General features: G+C 50.5%; 2 non-coding genes across 2 annotated transcripts; both read right to left on the minus strand.

The window, feature by feature from the left end:
- Positions 1–4,510: 4,510 nt before the first annotated feature.
- Positions 4,511–4,592, minus strand: TRNAL-AAG (transfer RNA leucine (anticodon AAG)). The gene has a single exon. It is a non-coding gene; the product is annotated as a tRNA-Leu (tRNA).
- Positions 4,593–7,109: 2,517 nt separating this feature from the next.
- On the minus strand, positions 7,110–7,191 carry TRNAL-UAG (transfer RNA leucine (anticodon UAG)). The gene has a single exon. It is a non-coding gene; the product is annotated as a tRNA-Leu (tRNA).
- Positions 7,192–8,197: the final 1,006 nt, after the last annotated feature.

The following is an 8,197-nucleotide window of genomic DNA, read 5'->3' on the forward strand; positions in this document are numbered from 1 at the left end:
TGGCCCGCACCCCAGAGCGGCCAAAGAGTGTAGGGACAAATTTCAAGTTCCATATATTGTCAGAAGAAGACGGCGGCAGCGGCGTCGACGCGCCGAGCAGCTGAAGCTGGGAACCGACGTCATCACGGCGGGCGGCAGGAGCCGCTCGCGTACGCCAGCTGTGCAGGAGCGCAGCACCGAAAGAAGCCGCTCTCGCACGCCAGCTGCGCAGAAGCGCGGTGCAATCAGGCAGCGCTCCAGATCAAGAGGGCGCTCGGTGTCCAGCGTGCGGATCCAGGAGGAGCCTACCTGGGCAGATTGTGTCAAAGGGAAGAAGAAGAAGGAGCTACAGAGACCCACGGAGGTAACGCGGTCGGCTTCGCCAGAGCATGGTAGTAGGTTGCACGTGGACGCATTACTTAAGGAATTTAAGGAGCTTAGAGAGGAGGTACGCCGACTCAAAGCCGCCAAGGCAAACCCAAAGTCCTTTGAAATAGAGGCGTGCGACCAGACGCCACAGGTAGTCGAACATATACCCCGCGTAGGGTTCACTAAAGCAAAGCGCAAGGCCCCCCTTCCTAACGACGAAAGCGACTCGGAAACGTCTGAGGGAGAGGTCCAGCAAAGAAAGATGTTGGAGGAACTACTTAGGATAAGTAGAGAAAATCAGGAAAGCGTAAAGCTTTTGGTCCAAAGAGTGACCGTACTAGAAAAAAAGGCGGCGATTAAGGCCAAAGCCAAGGTCCGAGCGCAAAGCAAGGCAGTGAATCACTCCGAGGTTGCTCCGGCTGTGGAGCAAGGTATGTTGTTGTAGCATCATGGCGGGCGATCACAAAGAGCTGGTAATATGGCAGTGGAACTGCGCTAGTTTTCAAAGGCGCAAGGCTCCGCTACGGCAATTTTTGGCGAATGAGGTGGAAAAACCGCAGATTTTGTTATTACAGGAAACACTATGTGACGACCCTACCCTTTCTGGCTTCAACACTGTGTCGGTCAGGAACGAGGGAGGCAGTGGACTAGCTACGATGATAAAAAAAATCTAGCCTTTATTGAACATCCAATCCAGTCTGGACGGGGTAAGATGGAGGCCCTTTTCATGGAGGTTATACCGCACGGGCGTCTCAAGCAGAGCGTCTTTGTGCTTAATGTATATAGCCCGCCGTCGGACCAGAGACAGACGTTTAACTCCCTGCTTAGGAAGGCGACTTCGATAGCCAAACACTCTCCTCTGATAGTTGCTGGGGGCTTTAACGCCCCTCATAATGCATGGGGCTACGTCAGACGGACTGTAAAAGGAGAGAACCTGGCGAGGATCCTGGATGATCTTGCGTTTTCGGTAATCACGGACCCAGGGTTCCCCACTAGGCTGGGCACGTCAGTTGCGCGAGACACAACGCCTGATTTGGCCTGTGTAAGCAACGTAGGTAATGTAACGTGGGCCAATAAGCAGGAGAACCTGGGCAGTGACCACTTCATAGTAGCGGTAACATTGACGGTGGAAGCCCGACCGGCCAGGGTATTTCGAGTCACGGACTGGGAGGAGTTCAGGAAACTTAGGAAGGAGCGAACGAGCACATTTTCCTCGTTTGACGAGGCTATTGAATCACTAACAGAGGACGTCGAGAGGGCTACTAAGGTAGTAGAAACAGAAGCGGAGGTCCCAAGAATGGATCCGCACCTAGCGCATCTGTTGGAGGCGAAATCGTCAATTCTGATGAGGTGGAAAACACAAAGGTTAAATCGTAGGCTGAGGAAAAAGGTTGCGGAGCTTAATAGAGAGATTGAGAGATATTGTGCGGAGCTCAATAGGCTACAATGGGACGAGGTCTGCGCGGCAGTAGACGGGTCCATGCGCTCAGGAGGGAAGTGGAACCTCCTCAAGCACCTCCTGGGTGACGCGCAGACAAAGCATAATCAAAGGCAAACACTTAGTAAAGTCATACACCTGCACAAACAGGAGGGAGGTACTGAAGAGTCACTTTTGAATGCGATCGCGGATAGATACCTTCCTATAGGGCCGACGCAGGAAGAGGATTATCCGCAGATCGAGTGCGCGACGGTAGAGGAACTGGACGCGCCTTTCACAGAATCAGAGATCAGGGCGGTGATCTACAATTTAAACAGCAGATCGGCTCCGGGTCCGGATAAAGTTTCTAACAGGCTATTACGAAACCTGGACGATAAAGCAGTGGAACTACTTACTAAGGAGGTCAACAGGGTATGGGAGACAGGACAGGTGCCTGACGGATGGAGGTCGGCTATAGTGACACTCATCCCTAAACCAGGAAAACCTCTTCATTTGGACAACATGAGGCCAATATCACTAACCTCGTGCATAGGCAAGGTAGCGGAGCACGCGATCTTGAACAGGGTTTCCGGGTACATAGAGCGCAAAAACCTCTTCCCACATAATATGGTTGGTTTTCGGCCCGGCCTATCGACGCAGGAGGTTATGCTAATGCTAAGGAAGCAAATCTTTGATAGCGGCACCCGGGACGTGAGAGGGATTCTCGCCCTGGATCTCACTAAGGCGTTCGACACAGTGTTTCATAGATACATTCTGCAAGCCACGGCCGGGATAGGCCTGGGAGTCAAATTCCAGGCCTTCGTCAGGTCCTTTCTCATGAATAGAACTGCTACTATTCAGGTGGGGCAGATTCGGTCGAGCGTGTACGAATTGGGAGCTCGGGGTACCCCTCAGGGATCAGTCATCTCGCCACTGCTCTTCAATATAGTCATGAAGGGTCTATCAGATAGGCTGGGCGGCCTCCAGGGCATAGATCACGCACTTTACGCAGATGACATCACGATCTGGTGCCCAAGGGGCTCCCTAGCTGAAATGGAGCAAGCTCTACAAGCGGCCTTGGACGAGACGGAGGCTTACCTCGCGGACACGGGTATCAAGCTGTCTACGAGTAAATCGGAGCTGTTGCTTTACAGACCCGCAAGGCAAGGGGTTCGGGGTCTGACACCCCTCAACCAGCTACCCGTGGCATTATACGCAAATAATGGGCAGAAAATTCGCAGAGTCGACTCAGTTAAGATCCTAGGCCTGCTCATAGACGCGAGGGGCTGTAATGCCAGAACAATTACCCACGTTACAGCCAAAACAGAGAATATGTTGCGGCTAATTGCTAGGGTGTCCAACCGAAAGAAGGGGTTAGGTGAAGACAATCTCCTTCGGATGTACAACGCGTTCCTCATGAGCCATATTAACTATGTGGCGTCGGCTCTAGTGTGGACAAAAACGGAAAAGACCAAATTAAGTACACTCATGCGCAAGAGCATCAAGAAAGTGCTAGGCTTGCCTATTGCCACGAGCTCCGACAGGCTAGATCAACTCGGTATGCACAATAGCATAGACGAGATCATAGAGGCACAGGTCACTGCCCAGGTGGTTAGGCTATCGTCGACCCAAGCTGGCAGGCGAATTCTCGACGAGGTTGGCATGGCTCCTAGGATAATGGAGGACCGGCGTATAACATTGACACGAGAAACGAGGGCAACCTACCTGGTGAGGCCCTTCCCGCGGAACGTACATCCTCAGCATAACGAGGGTAGACGTAAAGCCCGTGCGCGAGCCATATTGAAGAAAGTTAGAGATCACAGAGACTCCGCGCTCTTTGTCGATGCGGCGCAGTACGGGAACAGGAGAGTGTTCGCGCTGTCGGTTGTAGACGGGCGGGGGGTGCTTCGGTCCTCGGCCTCGGTCAGAGCGGCCACCGCGAGTATAGCAGAGCAAATTGCGGTTGCGCTGGCCTTGTGTGATACAGAGCGTTCCTACATTTACACCGACTCGAGAGACGCAATCAGAGCTTTCGAGTCGGGTAACCTCGCACGAGAAGCGGCCTCTATTTTAGAGAAAAGGGCTTACCCCGGTTTTCATTATATCACGTGGTTCCCCGCACACGTGGGGACGAACGTTCTCGAGGGATTCCCAAACCTCAACGAGCTTGACCACGACCGTGCGCGAGAACTCACGCGCCGCGACGGTCTGGAGGCTCCGGAGGGGCAGGAAGGGCCTCAACAGAACGATCCACTCCTCACATTTAATGAAATCACTAAACATTACCAACTTGGTCGGAGAATTTATCCTCTGCCTCACCCGAAGCTCAGTAGAGGTCAGTCAGCTACACTTAGAATGCTGCAGACGGGATCTTTCCCGTCGCGGGGATTCCTCAGTAGGATGTACTCGGATGTGGACCCTAGTTGTCCCGACTGCACTGAAACCTCTTGCTCATTGGCTCACATGCTCTGGCGATGTCCCGCGTTGCCTAACGACTTCCTCTCCAGCGAAGCCGAATGGGAGGAGGCCATCAGAAGCACGGTACTCCGAAAGCAAGCCCAGGCTATCCAGAGGGCCCAGGAAAGAGCGGAGCGTCACGGCGTTCTGTCCTTTACGTGGGCGCGGCCAGCGGCTACAATGGCCTCCCGTTAGGAGGTCCTGGTAGCTCCTTAGGATTAAATAAAGTTCGTTGTCTGTCTGTCTGTATCCGAATATTTGCATGTCTAAAGGTAAGCTACAAAATCGTGGCAGCGGTGGGATTCGAACCCACGCCCTCGAAGAGACTGGTGCCTTTAACCAGCGCCTTAGACCGCTCGGCCACGCTACTTTTTTTTTCTTTATTGCCGGCTTTGACATACACAAACAATACAGAAAAAGAAAAAAGAAACATGTCAACAAGGATTTTGCTGGCACGACAGATCAAATTTTTTTCAATGCTGCAAGTTTATCTAGCATGTCAATCCATGTTGGTTGTTCAGGGAGTGCCCGATGGACATCCCTGAACCGTACTACAGATTCAATGAAGTGATCACGTGTAGGTCGCGAATTGACATCAGCATTGTTGAACTGCGTTCTAGCTTTCCACAAACTGTGGAGGCCCAGGAGCATTATAGCGTCATACGGAAAAGCCTCCGTTTCTACCGGTAAGAATCTTATTCCATGTGGATCTAAAGTTTACTCTTTCTTTAAGGTCCTTTGTAGCACATCCCAGAAAAAGATGGGATCCAAGCAATCTAGAAACGCATGCTCTATCGTTTCAGGTTTCTTGCATAAGAAGCAGTTAATGGACCACGGGACAAAAATACCCCTGTTATGCATCCATGTTTTAACTGATAATGTGTTAGTGTGTAGTTTAAAGAAAAAAGTTTTTACCGAAGGGTGTACTGGCATTCTTTTAATCCTTTTGAGGACATCTCCTGGGCCTCCACGGTTTGACATACGGTAAATCGGTACAGGGAGCATAGTGTCAATTAGGTCCTTATACATTTTTTTCCTAGTAATATTGGCGAGATACTGCACAGAGAACCGCACATGCAACATTCTGTACGCAAGCACGACTTCTCGCAGGTCACCTTTAACGGAACCATGCATTGCTTCACACGACCATACAACAAATCCTGGAAGGTGACGACATAAAAGCACTTGCATGACTGTGCGAAGGAACACATCATTCTGATCGCGAAGGTACATAAAGCGCGACACAACTTGTCGCACAAATAAATGTGCCAACCCAAGGCCCCCTTTCTTTACTAGCAAGAACAAGTTTGTGCGGCTGGTCCTTTCCCAAGTCGATGCCCATATGAAAACAGCGAAGATACGGTGGATTTTTTGGATCTTGATCCGCGAAGCACACAGCATATTCATGACATACCATATCTTGGACGTAAGAAATAGGTTACAGACCGTGGCGCGCGAGAACATTGACAGCTGTCGCCCCTGCCACGCGTTAGTCTTTTCCTTTGCTCTCGCCACTTGTTCATTCCAGTACGGCTCAGGGTCGCGATAAGAGTCGAGAGGCACGCCTAGGTAGGTTGTTGCAGTGGTTGACCACCGCAGTCGAGCGAAGCAGTCTGGCGTTTCTTCCCATTCACCATGCCAAAACCCATAACTCTTCTCCCAGTTTATTTGCGCCCCACTGCACTTGCAGAAGGATTCAAATACCGCCACGGCCTCACAAATACTATTTCTATTTGAACAGAATATGGCGATGTCATCGGCATACGCCAATATTTTCACCTGTGTGGACTGTAACCTGAAGCCAGTTATCCGTTCATTGTTTTGGATGGCCTTGCACAAAGGCTCAAAGTAAGCCGCGAATAGCAGGGGCGACAGCGGACATCCCTGTCTCACAGAAGACAGCACTCGCACGCTGTCTGTCAGATCCCCGTTTACAATGACCCGAGTTGAGCAGTTAGCATACGCCATCCTGACGCCGTCTGTTATTACGCTTCTTAGCGAGGCTGCGTATTGCGATTGGCCTATGTGCATGTGTGCTCGATACGCGACCTACTGCCTTTACAGCTTCATGCCCTGCCCGCCTCCTTATTGCGTCTAAAGGCAGCCAGGACCCAAAAAAAGAACGCATAAACTAGCGCCGCTGTTAAACAGAGTGCAACACGTGTTACTTCGTGAACGACCATTTGCACACAACGAGAAAACAAGAAGAATGTGATGACGATCCCGAAGGTTATGAAAAAACAATATGCACCGAATATTTAAGCACTGGCGTTCATATGGTATGTTGCAAGCTGCTCGCAACCCAGACAACAGCTGCATTTCTATGACTGTTCCCGTAAACAAAAGCTCGTACAGTTATGTTTCCAAAACTGATCCTTTTTCTGAGGAAGCCAGCTACATGATATGCTCAATATTTACAGTTTCAAAGAAATAAAACCATGAGAGTGAAGGTTGCTGGGGCCCGTAATCCATCAATAACTATTGGTAAGGCGAAGCAGATCCTAACAAATGAGCTACAGAACGACAGAATAGTGAACCAGATGATTATTCCTTAATCAAATCCGGAGCCTCGTCCGCTCGCAATTGCGGTCTTGCACCCGCCGTGGTGACTTAGCTGCTATGGCGTAGCGCTGATATAGCACGAAGTCGAATAACGGCCGTGGCGGCAGCATTTAGATGGGGGCGAAAAGCAAGGACGCCCGTGTCCCATGCATTGGGAGCACGTTAAAGATCCCCTGGTGGTCAAAATTAACACGGAGTCCCTCACTGCCGAGTACCTCATAAACAAATCGTGGGTTTGGCACGTAAAATCCCACAATTCAACTCAATGTTTTGCGTGGTGCTACAATTCATAATATAACGTCATTCGAACAATCTAAAAAACTGCTGGCAGCGGTGGGATTCGAACCCACGCCCCCGAAGAGACTGGTGCCTAAAACCAGCGCCTTAGACCGCTCGGCCACGCTACCAACCTTTAAAACGTCCAGAATTTTGCGGTGTGCCTCGGACGACGCTTCGCGGAGAGTAGGGCAAACTTTGCTGAAGCAGATAAGCGCGGAGTTCGCTCCTGATTAAATGGTCATTGCGATAAAATAAGGGCGCCCGAGTGCCCGGCAATGTCGTGCTTTCTTATCTACCCGTATTCCTCGTTCCTTACTCTCGCAGTTGTGGCATAAACTTACCCGGAATGAAAAGGCGCCATGTTTCCTGTTAACGTTACCCTGGGTATGTAGATGTTGAGAGCAAAAAAAAAAGAAAAGGAACAATGAAAAAAGGAAGTGGGCAGACGATGAGAACAAACCGTCTTTCTTTTTTTCAAAACCGCTTTCTGCCCGCCAAACTGACAACCCCGTGCTTACCAAGCGACTGCTTCGAGATTGGTGAAGTCTGCGAGCAAAGAAACAACGGAAAATGAAAGTGGGCAGACAATGAGAACAAACAGTCTTTATTCAAGAATGCTTTCTGCCACAGCAAAATGATATCCTTGTGCTAACAATGCGACTATACTTTGAGATTCGTGAAGCCTACGCATGGAAAAGCAACTTGTTTGGTATGGAGCGTACTGCATCTCGTGCGAGCACAAAGTGGCCCGCAAAAAATTAGTTTCGCTTTCCGCCAACTTGAACGACTCCAAGTAACCTGTACCTACCCCCCCCCCCCGCCCCGCACGCTACACCTCTCCCTTATACCCAGCCCTACTCCCAAAAAGTGAGAGGCCGTTCTTCTCGAACCTGCGTGACCAGCACACATATGGACTGGTAAGGCGGGCCCTCGAGACTGCTTAGGCCGCAGGAGTCGCTTAATTGCGGTTTGCATGTTTTATTTTGTCGAATAAAGTTTTTTCATCAAGCTAGTATCCCAAAAACACACGTTAGTTGTTCAAGCAATCGTTGACACGTGCACATAGCCGCAACGGCAGTGGATACCTGGCCCCCATTGACCGTCCACCCAATGTTGCAGAACTACGGTTTTACC

This window comes from Dermacentor variabilis, chromosome 4 (assembly GCF_050947875.1).
Source record: "Dermacentor variabilis isolate Ectoservices chromosome 4, ASM5094787v1, whole genome shotgun sequence".
In the NCBI taxonomy this organism is placed as follows: Eukaryota; Metazoa; Arthropoda; class Arachnida; order Ixodida; family Ixodidae; genus Dermacentor; species Dermacentor variabilis.